This window comes from Anopheles coustani (genome assembly GCF_943734705.1).
Source record: "Anopheles coustani chromosome X unlocalized genomic scaffold, idAnoCousDA_361_x.2 X_unloc_8, whole genome shotgun sequence".
Lineage (NCBI taxonomy): Eukaryota > Metazoa > Arthropoda > Insecta > Diptera > Culicidae > Anopheles > Anopheles coustani.
In genome coordinates this window covers 290,001-301,488 of record NW_026525192.1, presented here as the reverse complement: position 1 = coordinate 301,488, position 11,488 = coordinate 290,001, and positions in this window count along the sequence as shown.

Below are 11,488 nucleotides of genomic sequence, written 5' to 3'. Positions count from 1 at the left end.
CCATCAGGGTCCTTGCCTTCATATAAGTTTGCCTTGCTTGGTGTGGTAACATTTGAGTGTAGTTCTGACATCCCCATTTTGGGACTTAGCCGATTTTTCGTAAAATACCATATGACCCATCAGGGTCCTTGCCTTCATATAAGTTTGCCTTGCTTGGTGTGGTAACATTTGAGTGTAGTTCTGACATCCCCATTTTGGGACTTAGCCGATTTTTCGTAAAATACCATATGACCCATCAGGGTCCTTTGCTTCATATAAGTTTGCCTTGCTTGGTGTGGTAACTTGTTAGTGTAGTTCTGACATCCCCATTTTGGGACTTAGCCGATTTTTCGTAAAATACCATATGACCCATCAGGGTCCTTGCCTTCATATAAGTTTGCCTTGCTTGGTGTGGTAACATTTGAGTGTAGTTCTGACATCCCCATTTTGGGACTTAGCCGATTTTTCGTAAAATACCATATGACCCATCAGGGTCCTTTGCTTCATATAAGTTTGCCTTGCTTGGTGTGGTAACTTGTTAGTGTAGTTCTGACATCATCATTTTGGGACTTAGCCGATTTTTCGTAAAATACCATATGACCCATCAGGGTCCTTTCCTTCATATAAGTTTGCCTTGCTTGGTGTGGTAACATTTGAGTGTAGTTCTGACATCCCCATTTTGGGACTTAGCCGATTTTTCGTAAAATACCATATGACCCATCAGGGTCCTTTGCTTCATATAAGTTTGCCTTGCTTGGTGTGGTAACATTTGAGTGTAGTTCTGACATCCCCATTTTGGGACTTAGCCGATTTTTCGTAAAATACCATTTGACCCATCAGGGTCTTTTGCTTCATATAAGTTTGCCTTGCTTGGTGTGGTAACATATGAGTGTAGTTCAGACATCCCCATTTTGGGACTTAGCCGATTTTTCGTAAAATACCATATGACCCATCAGGGTCCTTTGCTTCATATAAGTTTGCCTTGCTTGGTGTGGTAACTTGTTAGTGTAGTTCTGACATCATCATTTTGGGACTTAGCCGATTTTTCGTAAAATACCATATGACCCATCAGGGTCCTTTGCTTCATATAAGTTTGCCTTGCTTGATGTGGTAACATTTGAGTGTAGTTCTGACATCCCCATTTTGGGACTTAGCCGATTTTTCGATCCATCCTATATGACCCATCAGGGTCCTTTTTCTTCATATAAGTTTCCCAAGACTTAGTGCTTTTTACCTTTGGACACCAATATCACCCTTACGGGTTTCTTTGATCTTCTCACTTTGTATTGACCAAATGTAGGTCTTGCCATGCCAAACATATAATTGTTCTACACCAAGTCTCTATCTCGTACCGCCAGCTCGGTACATTCGATCAACCTGCCCTTAAGGCACCCGGGACTTAGCCATTTTTTCACATTTTTCATGATTTTGAGGCAACTTTTCTCGACTTTGTCACCTTATATCACCAAGATCCTTTCCCTTTAGCGCTTCACTCTGTTCGTATGATATTTAGCGCTGACTATCACCTTTCTATCGCTGACCTCAACTTCTTATTCGGTGCCATAGAGCCAGAGATATTTGGTGTATGCTGTTATAAGGGAAGTTTGTCACTTTTTCAAAGGCCCACTTTGGGACGCCCATATCTCACCTTCACGTATCTTCGATCTTCTTGTCGTCTATGGACGAAACTTAGGTCTTGTATTGGCCAACTTATAAATGTTCTACGGCCAAGCCGTATCTCTTACCGCCAGCCCGGTATTCATGGACTTAGTCGGATTTTCGCCTCTCGTGGTAACAATTTCTGACTTTGACTCACAATAACACCCGAACGGTCACATGCTAGCGCTTTGCTTGGTAGGAATTATAGTTAGCGCTACCTTTTCTCTTTCCATCGATACCTTGTTCGTTCCATTCCATGCCATACAGCCGAAGTTATGATGTTTCCCGTTTTCCATATCATGTGGAGCTTATGCTCTGGGAAAACCATCTAACACCTGTACCACCCTTTTGGGTACCACCGATCTCGTCACTATGTTCGGGCCAAATATAGGTTATAACATGCCCAACATATAATTGTTCTACACCAAGTCTCTATCTCTTACCGCCTGCTCGGTATTTTACTCGTAAGTCCAAATTTCACAACTTGTACTTTTTGGCCCAATGTACTCGAGTTTCAATTTTGGTAACATTTTTCGACTTTGACACTTAATAACTTCCAAATCATGCTAGTTAGCGCTTTGCTTTCTTCTAGTCGTATCTAGCGCTGGGTGTTACCTTTCCAAAACATATCCTAGCTTAACAATCCATGCCATACAGCCGGAGCTATACGGTGCACAAGTCAAATCCATTTTAGCCATGTTTCATTTTTGCCAATTTTTGACCACTCGTATCACCCTTCCAGAGTGGTCCGATCTTCTCGCTGTCTATGGACGACTTTTAGGTCTCGTAGAGGCAAACTTATAAGTATTCTACGTCAACCCGCTATCTCTTACCGCCTGCTCGGTATTCTTGGTCTTGTGTGATTTTTGGAAATTTTGGTATTATTTTTCCACTTTGTCGCTTAATAACTCAGTTTTGCTCAACACTTAGCGCTTCGGTTGTTTGGGATTATAGTTAGCGCTCGGTTCGACCTTTCCAACACTGATCTTAGCTTGTCGATCCGTTCCATACAGCCTGAGTTATTCGCGATACCGTGTTTCAACCCATTTCTCAAGTCTCGTTTTGGTCCAACTTTGAACCAGCCATATCACCCTGATGGGTACCTCCGATCTTCTCGCTCTATATTGGCCAAAGTTAGGTCTTGTGGTAACGTACTTATGATTGTTCTACGCCGTGTTCGTAGCTCTTATCGTTCGCCCGCTATTTTCGATCATAAGGTGAATTTTCGCCTCTAAACCACCATTTTTCACCTTTGCCCTCTAATATGACCGACTTGCTCAACACCTAGCGCTTCGCTTGGTAGGACACATAGCTAGCGCTCGTCAAGACCTTTCCAACGCATATCCAAGCTTTCCGATCCGAGCCATACAGCCTGAGCTATAGGCGATACCGTTTTTCCCATTTTCTTGGTCACATGCACTTTAGGGTACCCCTTTTTGCCTTTGACCCTTAATACCTCCTCCGGGTCACTATTAGGCGCTCAGCTTGGTAGGAAACATAGCTAGAGCAGGCCTTCACCTTTCCAAAACTGCCGAAAGTGTACCGATCCGACATCTAGAACCAAAGTTATGGTCATTCCCATCATGCTCTACTTTCATGGTCAACCTCCACCAAGCACACCTAGGTTGGACCAACTTTCACCAACTCATCTCGAACCCCAAATTTGCTTCGACCTACTAGGTTTCCCTAGTAAAGTGGTCAAAACATCCATTACAACACGACTGGTCTTTCTGGTGGTCGACCTAGGCGACTTTGTTCGACGACCACCACCCCATGGAACTAAAAGACGTCCCTTGATACGGACCACCGATACATTTTCCGGCCTGTCTAAACTACACTCATCGAAATTTTTTTGGGACCCCACCGTCATACAAGTTTCCCTAGGTCAAGTTTTTCTTCCGGATCGGCCGCGGACCTCACTTTTCATTATCTAGGGAGGCCATAGGGCCCCAAAAGGGGTTTTTTAAAATTTTCGACACTTTCGACTTTGGTCGGATTTTTTCCGATTTTGGTCCGACCTAGGGACTTGGTGGTCCAAGGAGCCTCGGGACCAAACTTTTTTCTCAGGGGTCCCTACCTCCATACAACTTTGCCTAGGTCAATTTTTTGTTCCAAATCGACCGCGGATTTCACTTTTCAATATCTGGGGCTCGTGTAGAGTCCGAATATGAGGTTTTCTCATTTTTCGACATTTTCGACTTTTTTCGACTTTTTTCGGGTTTTTCGACCTAGGGGTCCGCCGAACAAATTTTGGGTCAAAAATTTTTATTGAACTAGTCGAAAGTACGCAAAAAGATAAGACTTTTTGCCGAAGACACCATGCCCCGGAACCGACTCCTTCCCCTTCAAAATTGGGGACAAACGTGATTTTTGAAACTTTTCCTTAGGGAGCCCAAGACTTAGAAAATTTTCAAATTCTCGATTTTTCGATTGCGAGCTAGCGCTTTGCGGTCTTCGGCAATGTTGTAGATCTCGACGAGATAAGACTTTTTGGTCAAGGGACATTTTGCCCTCCGACCCCTCCTTCCCCCCGCAAATCGCCCCCCAAAGTGCAATTTTTGCATTTTCACCTCTTTGCACGCACTGTTCGGCCCAAATGGCCACTTTCTATGGGTCTGAGCGCTTTGCGGTCTTCGGCAAACTTTTAGAGCGTACCAAGCCCTAATTATAATTCTTCTACACCACCTTCGTACCTCTTCATCCCTGGCCGCTATTCGCGTACCAAGGTAATTTTTGTTCATTTTGTCAACATTTTTCATCTTTGACTGCTTATATCGGCCTTGCCATGAACCGATAGCGCTTCGCTGTGTTCTAACGTAAGTTAGTACTGCTCAATACCTTTCCAAATCATGTCTTAGATTGTCATTTGCTTGCATACAGCCGGAGCTATGAGCGATACCGTAAAAAGTACCGAATCTTGGAAAAATCCTTTGATCGCCCATATCCCCCCTTTGGGGGCCAGATATCGAAAAAAGTTCTGATTCAAAAAGTTGCGCATTAACGTGTTCTAGTTATGCCTAGAACATTTCACTTCGCTAGCTGGCCTGCAACTTAGCCGTAATTGGGATTTTAGGGTGTTCTTGGAGGGCCCATTTCCTGCGACTTGGTATCTTTTGGGCCCAATGTTTCTCTAATATCTCCACGAGTTTTCCAGATAGCCTTTTCAAACTTTCAGGGTGCCTAGAACACCTCAAGACCTTTCCAACGCTATGCCGTTTGCCTCGCTCGGACATCTACAGCCAAAGTTATTCGAGGTACACGGTACCTTACCCTGTTTTCTCAGTACTTGGTCGAAAATTTCGATCAGCCATATGACCGACTTGGACAACCCTGAGCGGGTTGGCCCCATATAACTAAACTTTCGTCTCGTGGAGGCAAACTTATAAATATTCCACGTCAACTCGCTATCTCGTACCGCCTTGACGGTATACTTGGTCCAAGGGCCATTTCCAGCGACTTGGTCGCAATTTCGCTCTAAGTTTCGCTAATACCTTCGTCCGTGGACATGGTGATTTTTTGTTCGTATTTTTCCTTGATAGTCCCACTCAAGACTATTCCATACCAGAGCCAAGCGTCCCGCTAAGTGCCATACAGCCTGAGCAGTAATTCATGAAAGGTACCTCTACCAGTTTTTGCCATACTTGGGTACAAACTTTGGATCGCCCATATCTCCACTTTGGAGGCCAGCCAGCACCTTGGCCTCATATACTTTTTTGTTGGTCATACCATGCACCAAATATAATTGTTCTACGCCAACTTGCTATCTCTTCTCCAACTTGCCGTTATTCTTGGTCCAAGTCCCATTTCATTCGTTTTTGGACCCATTTTGCTATATATTTCACTAATAGCTTCGGCCATGGACAAGCTGATTTTCTATTTGTATTTTTCCTTGATAGTCCCACTCAAGACCATTCCAAAACACACCGCAGCTTGTCGCTCGGTGGCAAACTGACCGAGTTATAATTCATGAAAGGTACCTCAACTTGGTACACCACGTGGTCGGCCCAAACCATAAACCGACCAAACGACCGACTTGGAGCACCCTGACCGGGTTGGCCCCATATAATGAAAGTTGCGTCTCTACACGCCCAACTTATGAATATTCTACGCCAAGTCGCTATCTCTTACCGGTAAGCCGGTATTCACCTTCCAAGGGGGATTTTGGTCAAGTGCCATTTCCTGCGACTTGGTCCCCGAATACGACCATCATCACCTAATATCTCCGTGGTCTTTCAACTCAGCCTCATGAAACTTTCAGGGTAGATAGGTCTCCCCGAGACCTTTCCAACGGTGAGCCGTTTGCCTCGCTCGGCCATATACAGCCGAAGTTATTAATGGTACTTGGTACCTTACCCTGTTTTTTCCATACTTGTTCGTACTTGGGTACAAACTTTGTATCGCCCATATCTCCACTTTGGAGGCCAGCCAGCACCTTGGCCCCAAATACTTTTTTGTTGGTCATACTATGCCCAAAATATAAATGTTCTACGTCAACTTGCTATCTCTTCTCCAACTTGCCGTTATTCTTGGTCCAAGTCCCATTTCATTCGTTTTTGGACCCATTTTGCTATATGTTTCACTAATAGCTTCGGCCATGGACAAGCTGATTTTCTATTTGTATTTTTGCTTCATAGTCCCATTCAAGACCATTCCAAATCACATCGCAACTTGTCGCTCGGTGGCAAACTGACCGAGTTATAATTCATGAAAGGTACCTCTTCTTGGTACACCACATGGTCGGCCCAAACCATAAACCGACCAAACGACCGACTTGGAGCACCCTGACCGGGTTGCCCCCATATAATGAAAGTTGCGTCTTTACACGCCCAACTTATGAATATTCTACGCCAAGTCGCTATCTCTTACCGGTAAGCCGGTATTCACCTTCCAAGCGTGATTTTGGTCAAGTGCCATTTCCTGCGACTTGGTCCCCGAATTGGACCATCATCACCTAATATCTCCGTGGTCTTTCAACTCAGCCTCATGAAACTTTCAGGGTAGATAGGTCTCCCCAATACCTTTCCAACGATATGCGGTTTGCCTCGCTAGGCCATCTACAGCCGAAGTTATTCATGGTACTTGGTACCTTACCCTGTTTTTTCCATACTTGTTCATACTTGGGTACAAACTTTGAATCGCCCATATCACCACTTTGGAGGCCAGCCAGCGCCTTGGCCCCATACACATTTTTGTTGGTCATACCACGCACTAGTTATAAATGTTCTACGCAAGCTTGCTATCTCTTCTCCAACTTGCGGTTATTTTTGACTCAAGTCCCATTTCCATAGTTTTTGGTACCAATTTGCTCTATGTTTCGCTAATAGCTTCGCCCAAGGACTTTGTGATTTTTTGTTCGCATTTTTCCTAAATAGTCCCACTCAAGACTATTCCAAATCACACCTTAGCTTGTCGCTCAGTGCCATACAGCCAGAGTTTTAATTCATGAAAGGTACATAACCTTGGTACACCACGTGGTCGGTCCAAACCATCAACCAACCATATGACCGACTTCGAGTCGAGCTAGCGGCTAGGCTCAATATAATGAAATGCGTGTCTTGATGCGGGCTACTGACGGTCTGAACAATGTAGCTCGCTAGCTCGTCTCTAAACTTGTGTTTTGGTCGAATATTGGGTGTTCATGTACCACTTCGGGTAACATGGACTTTGGTGCAACTTTACCACTTGTGCACTTAATAACTTCCCGGTCATTCAAGTCTTTGCCTTCATACTTTCAGGGTAGTTAGGTCTCGTCGAGACCTTTCCATACATATGCCAAACTCATCGATCGGACATCTATAGCCCGAGTTATTCGCGGTACACCGTACCTTACCCTGTTTTTTCCTCAATTGGGTACAAACCTTGGAACACCCATATCGCCCCTTTAGAGACTAGCTGGCACGTTGGCCTCATATAATGATAAGTGCACCTCAACTAGGGCTACTGACGGTCAGAACATTTCAACTTGCTAGCTCGGGCCCACACTTGTGTTTTTCTCGAATATATGGTTCAAGTGTGCCACTTTGGGCACTTTTGGACATTTTGTCCCCACACAACTTTCTTGCCTTGGTAGATAGGGTCTTGTGTTTTTGGGCAAAAAGATGCACCAAGATATGGTCTAACTTTCGTTCTTGTACCGCAAAGCGCTACCTCCAACACCCGAGGAGATAGAAAGTGATTATGTTCGGTATATCGGTCTTCCATGGCCTACTATGGTAAGCCCCTGCAGGTATGCAACCGAAGGTGCTTGGTACATGTATTTGGTGCAAAATCGGTGCAAAGTAGGTGTTTCCTTGATCGGGCTATAACTTTCTTGGTTGATGTTGGATTGCTTTGCGGTCTTCGGGGGATAGTTAGGGAACATGTTGGCCAACATTTTCTTATTCCTCAGCCTGGCCGTACCTCCTACCGTCTAGGCGGTATTCATGCTCTAAGTTGGAACTTGTGTTCCTTCGCGCAACTTTTCTGACTTTGACGCTTAATATCTTCCGTTCATATGCAGTCTAAGCTCTGCAACTCTCAGGAAAGCTAGTACTACTCATTTCCTTTCCATATCAGTCTTTGGCTTGTCGATCCAATGTCTACAGCCTTAGTTATTCACGTTCCCTGTGAAGGTAGGTTTTTGCCCATTTTCCAGTTCATGTGGTAACATTCCCGGACTTTGCCGGCTTTCTCTTCATGTGGTAACTTGCTTGCTTGTGTGGTAACTTGGAAGTGTATGTCTGACAGACCCAATCTCGGACTTAGCCGATTTTTCTCTTCATATCATATGGATCAATCACTAGGCCATCTTGCTTGCTTGTGTGGTAACTTGAAAGTGTATGTCTGACAGACCCAATCTGGGACTTAGCCGATTTTTCTCTTCATATCATATGGATCCATCACTAGGCCATCTTGCTTGCTTGTGTGGTAACTTGGAAGTGTATTTCCGACAGACCCAATCTGGGACTTAGCCGATTTTTCTCTTCATATCATATGGATCCATCACTAGGCCATCTTGCTTGCTTGTGTGGTAACTTGGAAGTGTATTTCTGACAGACCCAATCTCGGACTTAGCCGATTTTTCTCTTCATATTATATGGATCCATCACTAGGCCATCTTGCTTGCTTGTGTGGTAACTTGATAGTGTATGTCTGACAGACCCAATCTCGGACTTAGCCGATTTTTCTCTTCATATCATATGGATCCATCACTAGGCCATCTTGCTTGCTTGTGTGGTAACTTTGAAGTGTATTTCTGACAGACCCAATCTGGGACTTAGCCGATTTTTCTCTTCATATTATATGGATCCATCACTAGGCCATCTTGCTTGCTTGTGTGGCAACTTGATAGTGGTTGTCTGACAGACCCAATCTCGGACTTAGCCGATTTTTCTCTTCATATCATATGGATCCATCACTAGGCCATCTTGCTTGCTTGTGTGGTAACTTGGAAGTGTATTTCTGACAGACCCAATCTCGGACTTAGCCGATTTTTCTCTTCATATTATATGGATCCATCACTAGGCCATCTTGCTTGCTTGTGTGGTAACTTGATAGTGTATGTCTGACAGACCCAATCTCGGACTTAGCCGATTTTTCTCTTCATATAATATGGATCCTGGACTTAGCCTGTTATTAGGTTATTATATATGGATCCTGGACTTAGCCGATTATTAGGTTATTATATATGGATCCTGGACATAGCCGATTTTTCTCTTCATATAATACGGATCCTGGACTTAGCCGATTATTAGGTTATTATATATGGATCCTGGACTTAGCCGATATTTCTCTTCATATGATATGGATCCTGGACTTAGCCGATTTTTCTCTTCATATAATATGGATCCGGGACTTAGCCGATTTTTCTCTTCAAATAATATGGATCCGGGACTTAGCCAATTTTTCTCTTCATGTGGTAACGTATGCCAATCGCTCACAAGTCATGGGATAAGGGTACTTGTGTTCTTCCATCTTCTAAGTCCCGCACGGGGACATCGTGATCGCCCCAAGTCCGGAATAGCGCCAAGTCAAGCCCCACGGTGGCCGTGCAGGACCTGTTAGCGGCGGCCCCACTGACAGCACTAATCCGGACTTAGAAATTATATCTTTCTAATCGAACACCACACACGCAACACCACCATACCACCATCTCCTTGCAAGTACCTAAGTACCCGCAACTCCATGGTGAAGGCAATGTCACTCCATCACCAACCTCTTTGCATTGCAAGCACTTGCGTACCTACAACACTCCGAAGAAGGCAACGGCGCGCGATGCTCGACTCCACACACCTCACCACACCACACCACCGATGGCCAGCCAGCCAGCCAGCCCAGCTAAGGGCTAACCCACCAACCAACCACCAATGGCCTAGGCCAGCCGGATCCCACCTTCAAGTCCAAGCACAGCCAAGTGCAAGTACCGCCAAGTGTTCACCAACCAACCATCACACCAGGTCAGCCGGCCAGTACCCACCTTCAAGTGCCATTACCCTCGGGTGCAAGCCCAATCAAGTGTTAACCAACCAACCCGGCCAAGGCAGCCAACAGGCCGGCACCCTACAGCACCGACCCGCCATCACCACCTCAACCGTTGACCATGCAAGTGGCCTCGGACAACAGGTGACACCCGAAGTACATCCGAAGAACGTATATCAAGTGTTTGCTCACCAAGTCCTCAACCAACCCCAAGTACCCGGAGGTACCCAGAGTGTTGGATCCGCCAACCCGTCCCGGCACTCCAAGTCCTTGCGAACCCAAAGTGTTTGCCCGGTAGGGCCATTGTATCACAACGCTTGCGACCATGCAAGTGGCCTCGAACAAGGTGACAGGGGTATCTTCACCAAGTTCTCAACCAACCCCAAGTACCCGGAGGTACCCAGAGTGTTGGGTCCGCCAACCACTACCAGCACTCCAAGTCCTCGCGAACATAAAGTGTTTGCCCGGTAGGGCCATTAGACCACAACGCTTGCTAACCATGCAAGTGGTCTCGGACAACAGGTGACACCCGAAGTACATCCGGAGAGTGTACAACAAGTGTTTGTTCACCAAGTCCTCAACCAACCCCAAGTACCCGGAGGTACCCAGAGTGTTGGGTCCGCCAACCACTACCAGCACTCTAAGTCCTCGCGAACCCAAAGTGTTTGCCCGGTAGGGCCATTAGACCACAACGCTTGCTAACCATGCAAGTGGTCTCGGACAACAGGCGATACCCGAAGTACATCCGAAGAGTGTATATCAAGTGTTTGTTCACCAAGTCCTCAACCAACCCCAAGTACCCGGAGGTACCCAGAGTGTTGGATCCGCAAACCCGTCCCGGCACTCCAAGTCCTTGCGAACCCAAAGTGTTTGCCCGGTAGGGCCATTGTATCACAACGCTTGCTACCATGCAAGTGGCCTCGGACAACAGGTGACACCCGAAGTACATCCGGAGAGTGTACAACAAGTGTTTGTTCACCAAGTCCTCAACCAACCCCAAGTACCCGGAGGTACCCAGAGTGTTGGATCCGCCAACCCGTCCCGGCACTCCAAGTCCTTGCGAACCCAAAGTGTTTGCCCGGTAGGGCCATTGAATCACAACGCTTGCTAACCATGCAAGTGGTCTCGGACAACAGGTGACACCCGAAGTACATCCGGAGAGTGTATATCAAGTGTTTGTTCACCAAGTCCTCAACCAACCCCAAGTACCCGGAGGTACCCAGAGTGTTGGATCCGCCAACCCGTCCCGGCACTCTAAGTCCTTGCGAACCCAAAGTGTTTGCCCGGTTGGGCCATTAGATCACAACGCTTGCTAACCATGCAAGTGGTCTGGAGTATAGGTGATACTGACATACCACCGAGATGGTACATCCAGTATTGGGTCACCAAAACC